Genomic DNA, 13828 nt, shown 5'->3' on the forward strand with positions numbered 1-13828 from the left:
TCAACAAATATTTGCAATCAAATGAAGGAGATGCTAAAATGGGGGAATATACTCTGCACTAGGAACAAAGAAATATAAATGTATGGGAGGGAAGTCAGAGAATGCCTCACAGAAGTCTTGAGGCAGAGGAGAGTGGAGAGGGCTTCATAATGAGAAAGAAGAGAATGTGCTAGACATGTAATTGGGAAAGGGTATAGAGCATATTCTATAGGATCCAATCATAGGATATGTGGGGGGAGTGGTACAGCCAGGATTTATATCTCAGGTCCTGGAACTAAGTCTAGGGGTTCTTTTCATTTATGTTACCACTGTTGATAAATACAAGGTGTGTTAACCAGGGTAGGCTAATGAAACCAGTATCTCAGCGGTTTAACACAATAAAGGCTTATGTTTCATACAAGTCAGTGTATAGTGGGTTAACTGGGGCCAGTGGGTGGGCTGTCTGTTCCTTGCAATCATGGAAGGACATGGCTTCTATCTTGTGACTCCATCATCACTGGTTGCCTTGGAATCATCCAATCTATGTGCCTTAGGTAAGGGAGGAGAGCCGTGGTGGACTTGTTGGAGATACCACAGGGGCCAGCCTTGGAAGTGGAGTACATCATTTTCACCCCATTTCCTTAGTCTGAATTCAGGTGTATAGGCACATTGTCCCACCTAACTGCAGGGGTGGCCAGGAAGTAAAATGCTTGTGCCTGGTAGAAAAGGAAATGGGGTTTAATGAACACTTACATTGCCTCTGCCACACAATGTTAAATTGAACTTAACCAAGCACCTAAACCTGACTTTACTTAAAAGGGATATTTGGGGAAAGCTGGCAGATAGATAGATGGGAGAGGCAGCCCAGACTCTCCTCTCTTCTTCTTTGAGAAACAAACCAGTGTAAGATTGTATCCTTTAAAAAAAAAAAAAAAAAAAAAAAGTGTGGGGAGGGTGAAGGGAGGCAAAATAGTCTTTGGCCTAATGGCATGATAGTGGGGCATTAATATTTAGTAAACATGTGCTTTATGTCAGAACCTTGCCTTAAACATCACAGGGAAAAAATGTAAAATACCTCTGTATTATGCTTTGATGCGCCACCTCTTTACCTATCAGTCAACAAACTGTGAAGTGTAGATATTATCTCAGCATGGTTCAAGGGTATTAAGTGAACCAAAAGGCAAAATTAGGACTTGAGCTCTGGCCTTAGACTTAAAACCTGGCACCAGAGTAGTACCTTACCTTTCACAGTAATATATGGACAAGTCCAAACTCCTATATAATGTTACAAGATAGAGTAATTAAATATGCAGTGAGCAGCAGGTAGAAAATTCCATCTTTTTAAAACTTCCTGGTGGAAAAGTTTCAAGATCAGTTTTGGTGGCAAAATGTAGGAAGAACAGCCTGGATAGAGTCAGAAGGCAGAATTGGATAGGCTGTCACGTGCTGTGGGATGAAGAACACAGATGTGGGGGTGTCTATCTAGAGTAGAGGAGAAATGAAATGGGGAAATTGATAGAAAGATTAGAATAGTGGGTTTTTTATTTGCCATGTCAAGTAATAGGGAGTCTTTATACTTAGTGTTATAAGGAAGTGGTATACCTGACGGGTCTAATTATGTCATTCTAAGGAGACTTCGGGGTCTGGGGCTGCCCTATTGATAGAGTTCAGAACAACAGAATGGGATGAGTTGAGCCCATAGCCAGATTCTAGCGTATGGAATACAGAGTTCCTTAGGACACAGCAGTGTTCTTTCTGAGGCTCAGGGAGAATTCCCAGACATTTAAGGTTTCAAGTTCTTTATAGGACTTTGGAAGACCTTACGAGACTCAGTCTCTTGTCTGTCAGCCTTGACTTCATTTCTGAACTCCTGTTCTGCTGTGGTTTGAAAAAGAAAGTGCAATGCAGGTGTTCACCAGTTAGGACTGTGTTTTAAGTTCCTTTATCAGTTGATTGTAATGAATTAACAGCTTGGCTTATAAAAGCCTGTTCAACCGTAATGAAACCATACCTTCCATTGCTAACTAGAATCTAACCACCATTTATGACACTGCTTTCCTTTCATTCAAAGTTTTAAAGCTTGATGTCAGAGATGAATTTTCTACGAACAGGTTAGTGGAGTTGTTCTTCTATGTCCTACATAGGAAAAGAAGAAAGGAAAGAGAAAGGTTGAGGGAAGTTTCAAATTAGGACTTTTATGGAGAGAAAAGGTAGGGCCCCCTTGTCAGTAATTAATAATTGTAACTAACATTTGGACAGCACTTTACAATTTACAAAGTGCTTCTTGTATATGTGATCTTCATGACTCACAGAGATAAATTATCTTTATTACTAGTTTATGGTTACGGAAATAGACATTTTATTTATTTATTTATTTATTTATTTATTTATTTATTTTGTAGTTTTTAATTTTATTATGTTATGTTAGTCACCATACAACACATCATTAGTTTTTGATGTGGTGATCCACGATCCATTGTTTTCGTATAACACCCAGTGCTCCATGCAATACGTGCCCTCCTTAATACCCATCACCGGGCTAACCAATCCCCCGCCCCCCTCCCCTCTAAAACCCTGTTTGTTTCTCAGGTCCATAGTCTCTCATGGTTCATCTCTCCCTCCAATTCCCCCCACCCATTTTTCCCTTCCTTCTCCTATTGTCCTCCATGTTATTCCTTATGTTCCACAAATAAGTGAAACCATATGATAATTGACTTTCTCTGCTTGACTTATTTCACTTAGCATAATCTCCTCCAGTCCCATCCATGTTGATGTAAAAGTTGGGTATTCATCCTTTCTGATGGCTGAGTAATATTCCATTGTATATATGGACCACATCTTCTTTATCCATTCATCTGTTGAAGGGCATCTCGGCTCTTTCCACAGTTTGGCTATTGCGGACAAAGCTGCTATGAACATTGGGGTGCATATGGCCCTTCTTTTCACTACATCTGTGTCTTTGGGGTAAATACCCAGTAGTGCAATTGCTCGGTCATAGGGTAACTCTATTTTTAAATTTTTGAGGAACCTCCACACTGTTTTCCAAAGTGGCTGTACCAACTTGCATTCCCACCAACAGTGTAAGAGGGTTCCCCTTTCTCCACAACCTCTCCAACATTTGTTGTTTCTTTCCCTGTCCATTTTTGCCATTCTAACTGGTGTAAGGTGGTATCTCAGTGTGGTTTTGATTTGGATTTCCCTGATGGCTAATGATGATGAACATTTTTTCATGTGTCTGTTAGCCATTTGTATGTCTTCTTCAGAGAAGTGTCTGTTCATCTCTTCTGCCCACTTTTTGACTTGATTATTTGTTTTTTGGGTGTTGAGTTTGAGAAGTTCTTTATAGATTTTGGATACCAGCCCTTTATCTGTAGTGTCATTTGCAAATATCTTCTCCCATTCTGTGGGTTGCCTCTTGGTTTTGTTGACTGTTTCCTTTGCTGTGCAGAAGCTTTTTATCTTGATGAAGTCCCAAAAGTTCATTTTTGCTTTTGTTTCACTAGCTTTTGGAGATGTATCTTGAAAGAAATTGCTGTGGCCGATGTCAAAGAGGTTACTGCCTATGTTCTCCTCTAGGATTTGGATGGATTCCTGCCTCACATTGAGGTCTTTCATCCACTTTGAGTTTATCTTTGTGAATGGTGTTAGAGAATGGTCGAGTTTCATTCTTCTGCATGTGGCTGTCCAATTTTCCCAGCACCATTTATTGAAGAGACTGTCTTTTTTCCATTGCATGTTTTTTCCTGCTTTGTCAAAGATTATTTGACCATAGAGTTAAGGGTCCATATCTGAGTTCTCTATTCTGTTCCATTGGTCTGTATGTCTGTTTTTGTGCCAGTACCATGCTGTCTTGGTGATCACTGCTTTGTAATATAGCTTGAAATCGGGCAACGTGATGCCCCCAGCTTTGTTTTTCTTTTTCAACATCTCCTTGGCGATTCGGGGTCTTTTCTGATTCCATACAACTTTTAGGATTGTTTGTTCCAGCACTTTGAAAAATGTCATTGGAATTTTGATCGGGATGGCATTGAAGGTATAGATTGCTCTGGGTAGCATAGACATTTTAACAATGCTTATTCTTCCGATCCATGAGCATGGAATACTTTTCCATCTTTTTGTGTCTTCTTCAATTTCTTTCATGAGTGTTTTGTAGTTCCTAGAGTATAGATCCTTTACCTCTTTGGTTAGGTTTATTCCGAGGTATCTTATGGGTTTTGGTGCTATTGTAAATGGAATCGTTTCTTTAATTTCTCTCTCAACAGTTGCGTTTTTAGTGTATAAGAAAGCAACTGATTTCTGTGCATTGATTTTGTATCCTGCCACATTACTGAATTGCTGGATGAGTTCTAGTAATTTGGGGGTGGAGTCTTTTGGGTTTTCCACATAAAGTATCATGTCGTCTGCGAAAAGAGAGAGTTTGACTTCTTCTTTGCCAATTTGAATACCTTTTATTTCTTTTTGTTGTCTGATTGCTGTTGCTAGGACTTCTAGTACTTTGTTGAACAACAGTGGTGAGAGTGGGCACCCTTGACGTGTTCCTGATCTTAAGGGAAAGGCTCTCAGCTTTTCCCCATTGAGGATGATATTCGCTGTGGGTTTTTCATAGATGGATTTTATGAGCTTGAGGAATGTTCCCTCTATCCCTATACTCTGGAGAGTTTTAATCAGGAAAGGATGTTGTATTTTGTCAAATGCTTTTTCTGCATCAATTGAGAGGACCATATGGTTCTTCTCCCTCCTCTTATTAATGTGTTCTAGCACATTGATTGATTTGTGAATGCTGAACCACCCTTGCATCCCGGGGATAAATCCCACTTGGTCGTGGTGGATGATCCTTTTAATGTATTGTTGGATCCTATTAGCTAGGATTTTGTTGAGGATTTTGGAATCCATATTCATCAGGGATATCGGTCTGAAATTCTCCTTTTTGATGGGGTCTTTGCCTGGTTTAAGGATTAAGGTAATGCTGGCCTCATAGAATGAGTTTGGAAGTTTTCCTTCTGTTTCTATTTTTTGAAACAGCTTCAGTAGAATAGGTATTATTTCTTCTTTGAATGTTTGGTAGAATCCATCAGACCCTGGACTCTTGTTTTTTGGGAGGTTTTTGATCACTGCTTCAATCTCGTTACTGGTTATTGGCCTATTCAGGTTGTCAATTTCTTCCTGTTTCAGTCTTGGCAGCTTATAGGTTTCCAGGAAGGCCTCCATTTCATCCAGATTGCTCAGTTTATTGGCATATAGTTGTTGATAATAATTTCTAATAATTGTTTCTATTTCCTTGGTGTTAGTCGTGATCTCTCCCCTTTCATTCATAATTTTATTAATTTGGGTCCTTTCTCTCTTCTTTTGGATAAGTCTGGCCAGTGGTTTATCAATCTTATTAATTCTTTCAAAGAACCAACTTCCAGTTTCGTTGATCTGATCTACTGTGTTTCTAGTTTCTAATTCATTGATTTCTGCTCTAATTTTAATTATTTCTCTTCTAATGCGTGGCTTAGGCATCGTTTGTTGCTTTTTCTCTAGTTCTTTAAGGTGTAGAGTTAGTTGGTGAATTCAGGATTTTTCTATTTTTTTGAGTGAGGCTTGGATGGCTATGTATTTCCCCCTTAGGACCGCCTTTGCAGTATCCCATAGGTTTTGGACCAATGTGTTTTCATTCTCATTGATTTCCATGAATTGTTTAAGTGCTTCTTTGATTTCTTGGTTGACCCAAACATTCTTGAGCAGAGTGGTCTTTGGCTTCCAAGTGTTTGAATTTCTGCCAAATTTTTTCTTGTGATTGAGTTCCAGTTTTAGAGCATTGTGGTCTGAGAATATGCAGGGAATAATCTCAATCTTTTGGTATTGGTTGAGACCTGATTTGTGACCCAGTATACGGTCTATTCTGGAGAAAGTTCCATGTGCGCTCGAGAAGAATGAGTATTCTGTTGTTTTAGGGTGGAATGATCTGTAAATATCTATGAGGTCCATCTGGTCCAATGTATCATTCAAAGCTCTTGTTTCCTTGTTGATTTTCTGCTTAGATGATCTGTCCATTGCTGAGAGTGGAGTATTGAGGTCTCCTACAATTAATGTATTGTTATCAATATGACTCTTTATTTTGGTTAACAGTTGGCTTATGTAGATGTTGGGGGCATAGATATTTACAATTGTTAGATCTTCTTGTTGGATAGACCCTTTAAGAATGATATAGTGTCCTTCTGTGTCTCTTATTACAGACTTTAGTTTAAAATCTAATTTGTCTGATATAAGAATTGCTACCCCAGCTTTCTTTTGAGGTCCGCTGGCATGGAAGATAGATCTCCATCCCTTCACTTTCAGTCTGGATGTATCTTTAGGTTCAAAATGAGTCTCTTGTAGACAGCATATGGATGGGTCCTGTCTTTTTATCCAATCTGCAACCCTTGCCGTTTTATGGGAGCGTTAGGCCATTCACGTTGAGAGTGATTATTGAAAGATATGAATTAATTGTCATCATGTTGCCTGTGAAGACGTTGTTTTTATAGATTGTCCCTGTAAATTTCTGTTGTAGATCACTCTTGGGGTCTTTCTCCTTTTATAGAACCCCCCTTAATATTTCTTGCAGGGCCGGCTTACTGGTCACATATTCTTTCAACTTCTGCCGGTCGTGGAAGCTCTGCATCTCTCCATCCATTCTAAATGAAAGCCTTGCCGGATAAAGTATTCTTGGCTGCATGTTCTTCTCATTTAGTACCCTGAATATGTCTTGCCAGGCCTTTCTGGCTTGCCAGGTCTCTGTGGATAGGTCTGACATTATTCTGATGTTCCTCCCTCTGTACGTAAGGAATCTCTTCCCCCTAACTGCCCTTAAGATGGTTTCCTTGGTTCTAAGATTTGCAAGTTTTACTATTACATGCCGGGGTGTTGGCCTGTTTTCCTTGATCTTAGGAGGGGTCCTCTCTGCCTCTAGGACTCAAATGTTTGTTTCATTCCCCAGATTAGGGAAGTTCTCAGCTACGATTTGCTCAAATACATCTTCTAGCCCTCTCTCTCTCTCCACTCCCTCCGGGATTCCAATGATTCTGACATTGGAACGCCTCATGGTGTCACTTATTTCTCTGATTCTATTTTCATGGATTCTGAGTTGTTTTTCCCTGGCCTCCTCTTTTCCCTTTTTATCTATTATACTGTCTTCCAGATCACTTATTCTCTCTTCTGTCTCAGTTACCCTAGCTGTTAGATTATCTAGATTGGATTGGATCTCATTGATAGCATTTTTAAGTTCTGCCAATCCCCTTTTATTTCTGCCCTTAGAGACTCTATGTTGCCATTAATTGATTTCTCCATTCTAGCCATTGTCTTCACAATTGCTAGCCTGAATTCCATCTCCGACATCTTGGTTATATCGGTATCCATTTGTAAATCTGCAGCATAAGTCATAATCTCTGAGTCTTTTCTGTTTTGGGGGCTCCTCCTCCTAGTCATTCTGTTGATGGGTGTTTGAGGGAATGTATAGAGTCGAAATTATTGACCAGAACCCAAGCAAGATGCACCTGTTTTCTTGGGACCTTAGGGTTGCTGGCCTCTTGTTTTCCCAGCCTGTCTTCTGTGGGAGGGACCTGCCGCGCTGTTACTCAGGCAACCCTGTTTGGGCGGAGTTGCCCTGCGCCCCTGTGGCGGGGGATGGGCTCAGCGGGAATCAGTCTTTGGGGCTTTTGTTCTCTGGCGCCTTTCCCTGGTGGCTTTCCGCATCTCTTCCGCGAGTCAGAGCAGAAGAGACCGTTTCCAACCCTCTGCCTCAGAGCAGAGAGACCTCAGTCTGTTCTTCAGTGAGCTCTCCAGGCCACACCGTCTCCATTTCTGTCCGTGCTGCTATAAACTGCAGCGTCCTGGGTTGTGCGCCCCTCCGCAGCGCTCCCGGTCCTGCCTCCAGGTCGGGGCACGTCTCTGCCCTTTGTGCTTCTAAAACCGCCAGCTGCTCCCAATTCGTGCGCCCACGACTCCGCCGCTTGGGGTTTCCACCCCCGGGGGTTGCAGTTCACCGGCGCGACGCGGGCACCAGGTTTCTGTCTCAGAGGCTGCAGTTCACGTGTGCGCGACCGTCGCTCTAGCTTCTGTCTGGGGGGCCTGCAGTTTGCATGCACGCGACCCCGCCGGTCTGGTTTTCCACCCCGGGGGCTGCCCTAAAGTTCTTTCCCGACGCTACCAGTCTGCGAGTCTGTGCCCGTCCACAGCGCACGAGGCTGTCACTCACCGGCGGTGTAGGATCCCCATGTCCAGGCACCCTCCCGCCTCCGTTTATCCTTCGATATCTGCCCGCAGAATCACGGCTCTCCGCTTCGTACCTCAAAACCAACTGCCTGTGATATTCTGTTTGTAGAGATCCAGATCTTCTTACATCTCAGGCTGGTTTCGTGGGTGCTCAGAGTGGTCTGGTAGATATCCAGCTCAATTCCGGGGACCAGTTGAAATAGGGTCCCCTACTCCTCCGCCATCTCTCCCCCCTCAGGAAATAGACATTTAAATTATAGAACCTCCCCTTTGTATAATCTTGAGCAGATTTATGTATATAAACCTGTTTCCTAATCAATAAAATGAAAGCCATTATACCTACTTGGTGGGGTTGTCGTGAAGGATGGGATGATGTAGGTAAACAATTTAATACATAGTAAGAATTCAATAAATTATAAGACCTAAGGATCGAAGCTGCATAATGAGTAAAAAGAGGACTTTGGTAGGGTGATGGACAATGCAAAGATAGGATGAAAGATAAATTTTATTCCAGAGTTTTGATGAGGTAGACAAGTTGGTTGGAATGGAATGAGCTGAAGGTGTAGGTCACAGAGTGGGGTGCTTGAATTGGAGATAGGGAGGGGTTGCAGTTGTTGGTAATAACTAGGTATAGGGTATGACCGTGAGAATGAGTGGCCAAGATGGTGGACAAGGTCATTTCAGGTAAGAGAAAGTCAAGGAGCTTAGAGGCTAGGGTGTCAGCAGGATTAGTATTCAAAGTATTTACCAGTACTAGCTGGAGATGGATCTATCAAAATGGGTGTAGCCTGTAGTGCTGGTCCTGGAGGCACCAGTGACTATGAAAATATTTCAGTATTTTCATAATCACACCTGTGCAATCTAACCCAGGGCATAGGATGGAATTGTCCACGTGAATATTGAAGTCACTAGGAATGATGATAGGGTTATGGAGGGTGGTCTAGCAAGCTAGGGGAGGGAGTCTTTAATGAAAGAAGGAGAATGACCAGGATATGTTAGGTGATAATAAGAAGGAAGGGTTCTGTGTAGAATGCTTTAATGGCAAGTGCTTCAAAGGCACAGGACATTATTTATGGAGGAAGGAAGGAAATGGTACTTGAGGCAGCAATGAAGAGCGAAGAGAACACTTTACTTCTAGCCCTAGATAGTGTAAAGCCATCATTTATATAGTTAAAACAAAACTTTCATGAAACAATACTCACCTTAACTACATGCAGTATATGCTGTTGATTTCTGTTCTATTACCATATTTAAAAAGTTTTCTATTTACTACCCACTAAATTGATTTTACAATTCACTAATGGATTGTAGCTTATCATTTGAAAAGTATTGGTATGTAAGCTGTAGGAGCAAAAATAACCACCTCTTGAAATGACTGCATGGGAAGCATGCTTTGTTAAGGGACAACCAGGTTTTGACTAGATAAAGGAGGAGAAAGAAACATCTATCAAAGAGGTTGAAGGATAAAGGTGTCTGAGTCTGTTCAGGCTGCTGTAACAAAATACCGTAGACTAGGTGGCTTATAAACAATGAGCATTTATTTCTCACAGTCCTGGAGGCTGAGAAGTCTAAGATCAGGGTGCTGACAGTGTCTGGTGAGAACCTGCTTTCAGGTATCTTCTCACTGTGTTTTCACATGGTGGAAGGGGTGAGGGAGCTCTCTGAGGCCTCTTTTATGAGCGCACTAATCCCATTCGTGAGCTCTCTGTCCTCATGACCTAATCACCTCCTGAAGGCCCCACCTCCAAATATCATCACACTGGAAATTAGGTTTTAACATATGAACTTTTAGGGAGACACAAACATTCAGTCTATAGAAAGGCGGTTTTGTTGAAGACAGACCCTGAATTCCAAAGGTCACAATGGAAGGATTTAGAGGTTGTTTTGGGAGTTAGAGTCTGATTCAAATTACACAATGTAGAGGACTGTAATAGGGTAAGAATCTCTATTTCGAGGGATGATCTGGAGGCTAAGGATTCTTATGGTGAATGTTGTAAGCAGAGATATAGGACATGATGGGATTAATTCTCTCATGGGGAGGTGGATAATCAGTTCTAATTATAGCCCCCTTCTTGGGACGGGTCTCTTAGTCAGTTTGTCAGTGGTGGGGTGAGGTGTAAGGGTTGGTTGGGGTTGAGTAGATGAGGTGTGTGAGGTAGAATGAGGATCTCACAGAAGTGTGTTGAGCTCTGTGGACCCTTTTACAGTTCTATTGTGGATAGAGTTAAGGTTAGAGGGACTATCTTTCTGGAAGTGCCAGGGCTCTGAGGGTCCCTTAAATCAGGCTTGGCAATGAGTGGTAGTGGTTTCAAGGCTTAAGGAGTTCTGCAGCTTACAGTTAAATCCTGCTGTCCTTGATGTTGAGGGGGAGGAAAAGAGTGGCCTTACAAGAAGGTAGTAGTTTCATATGTACTCTTTAAGTAGGAAAATTTTAATTAAAAAGACAGTGCTAAATTAAATAGTGGGCACAAAGATATGCTAGAAATAGCACTAAACTAAGAACCAAAGATTTGTTTTTTAATTCTGGCTGTGCCTCTGGGTGATAGATCAGAGCCTTAACCTCATCTACCAAATTAGTATAATGTTGTTCTTCTTTTCCTTAAAAGGTCTTCTGAGGAATAAATTAAGTAAAAATATAGGCATATGGTGTAAAATTTATAAAGCACTATTCAAAGGCAAGATATTGGCAATGGGCATTACTTGGCAGAAACAATTTGTAGTCAGTGCAAATAGTGGACTAAGTGCAAGCAGCTGTCAGTTAGTGACAGCTGGTGTTGCAATCAGGGTAAGACTAGACGTTTTATAAGATTTAAAGAGATTTTTGTTGGTGAGATGCAACTCAGACAAATAGATAAAAGGCAGAACTCTTTGTTACTTATAGCTCCTAAGAGAGAAGTCTGTTGTGCAGAGCCATATAGCTGGTTATACTGAGGACAGGGTAACAGTAGGCTGGAACTGTAGGAGGTGCTTATGTATGGCAAACAGGATAGAGTTAAGTAGGTTTCCCAGGCTTCCTGGGGATTGGGTATTTTGAATAATTCAATGGGCCTAAGAAAGAAGGAGCTGTTCCCGAGTGTAGGTATCTGGGGGCCTCTGGCAGTTGGGTATGTGTGTATTGTAACCCAGGAGTGTTAGAGCCTGATAAGGGAAGTAGCTGGGGTGGGGATTTGATAAGTTGCCCGTGAAGGGGAATTGAGAGTTTTAGCCATGACATCAAGACTGGGTCAAAACAGCACTTGTGAAATATCATATTACACTGGGACAGCTTTGGAGTTGTGTAATCTCAAACTGTCATTTTTTTTAATTGTACAAAAACTTACAGCAGACTTCTCATTGACATAGTATAGTTTCTTAATTTAGCTGTTTATTTACAACACATTTTATTTATAAGTTACTGAAAATCTAATCATTAATTCTGTTATCTCTGGCACTTAATTTATATTTTAAGTAGGCCAGATTGTTGAATCATTTTAGAGAAATACCTGGCATCATCTAATACCCAGTGTCAGAAAGAATTAGACTGGGTTAAAAGTTCTTTTGAGATTATAAATGCCTATAGCATATAATGGCTGGTATAATTCAGGCTCAAAGTTGTTTTCCATCAGGTTAAAGTTGTTTTCCATCAGGTTAAAGTTATTTTCCTATTATATGGCTATGGTAGAAAGAATATTAAGATGCCCCCTAACATTCTGGCCCCCTGATGTACATGTCCTGTATAGTCCCCTCCTCTTGAATATGGGTAGGACTTGTGAATATGGTGGGATTTAATTTCCATGATTAGCTACTGATTGAGTTAATCAAAAGGGAGATAATCCTGAGTAGCCCTGACCTAAGAAGGTGAGCCCATAGAAGTGGGCACTTCCTAAAGTCAGATTAGAAAGTGCCATGCTATGAGGGGGCCATGTGGCAAGGAACTGAAGGCAGCCATAGGAGCTGAGAACTGTCCCTAGCTGTCAGCTAGCAAGGAAGTGGGGACCTCAATCCTACAGCCACAAGAGATCAGATTCTGCTGACAACCATGTGATCTTGGAAGAAGACCACGAGTCTCAGATGAGATCATAGCATAGCTTACGTTTGATTTTAGCCTGATGAGACCCTGAGCAGCGTACCAAACTGACCCATGCCTGGACTTCTGACCCACAGAAACTATGAAATAATAAATTTGTGTTGTTTTTAGCTACTAAGTTACAGTAATTTGTAATGCAACAATAGAAAATGAGTACACTATGTGTCTCGTTTTTCATTTTTATGATTGTACATGTATAGGCACTACATTTATTTTTTTTCTTGTACATGGAAATTAGTTGTTCATACTTTTTTTTGTCTTTTTGAACAATGCTACTGTGAGTACCTTGTAAATTACTTCTGGTACATTTGTTTAAGAGTTTCTCTAGGATTAGAACTGATGAACCATAGAGTATGTGAATGTTCACCTTTATAAGATAATGCCAAATGGCAAAAGTTGTTGCAAAAACTATTAAAAACAAACAATAAAGTTAATAAATCTCCACTAGACTAAAAGAAAAACTGAAAAGACAAGTTACCAACATCAGGAATAAAAGAGTGCCTCACTACAGATTCTTCATACACTCAAAAGCTAGTAAGAGATTGTTATGAACAATTTTATGCCAATGAATTTGGCAATTAGATGAATTGGACAAATTCTTTGAAAGACAGAAATTATCGAATTATAGGAAAATATAGAAAACCTAAATAGCACTATATCAACTAAAGAAATTAGATTTGTAATTATAAATCAGAAGTAATCTCAAGATCCAGATGGTTTTACTGGTGAATCTGATCAAACTTAAACAAAAGGATGCTAATCCTACAAAAAAAATCTTTTAGAAAAGAGAGAAGGGGACACTTCACTCATTTAAAGAGGCTGTAATTATCCTAATACTAAAACCAGACTAAGACATTATACTTCTAAACTTGTTATGAGACAAATATAACCTTGATGTCAAAACTAACAAGAACATTACAAGAAAATAAAGTTACAGACCTTCATGGACATAGATGCAAAAATCCTTAACTAATTTTTAGCAAATTGATTACAGCAATACATAACCAATGACCAAGTGGGATTTATTCCAGGAATGCAGGTTGCTTTAGTATTTGAAAATCAATATACCACATAGCCAGAACAACATAGGAAACACTTATGGTTTCAACTGATAGGAAAAAAGCAACCTACGGTATGTAACACTCCTTCACAAAACTAGGAATAAAAAGCTTATCTCTGAAAAGCCTATAGCAAACATAATAGTTAATGTGAAAGCCTGAATGCTTTTATCCTAAGATTGGAAACAAAACAAGGATATCTGCTCCCACTGCTTCTTTTCATCACTGTACTGGAAGCACTAATCAGTGCAAAAAAGGGGCAAAAATAAAAAATAAAATGCACATAGTTTAGAAAAAGTAACAGTCATACACAGAAAATTTTGAGTAATTTACAAAGAAATTACTAGACTATAGTAAGTGAATTCAAGAAGGTCACATGATACAAGGTCAATACAGAAATCAATTATATTTTTAAATAAAAGCAACAAACAATTGGAAAATAAAAGTAAAAACAGGTAACTGCTGGGGGGAGGAGCAAGATGGCAGAGGAGTA

Source organism: Halichoerus grypus, chromosome 6 (genome assembly GCF_964656455.1).
Source record: "Halichoerus grypus chromosome 6, mHalGry1.hap1.1, whole genome shotgun sequence".
NCBI classification, from domain to species: Eukaryota; Metazoa; Chordata; class Mammalia; order Carnivora; family Phocidae; genus Halichoerus; species Halichoerus grypus.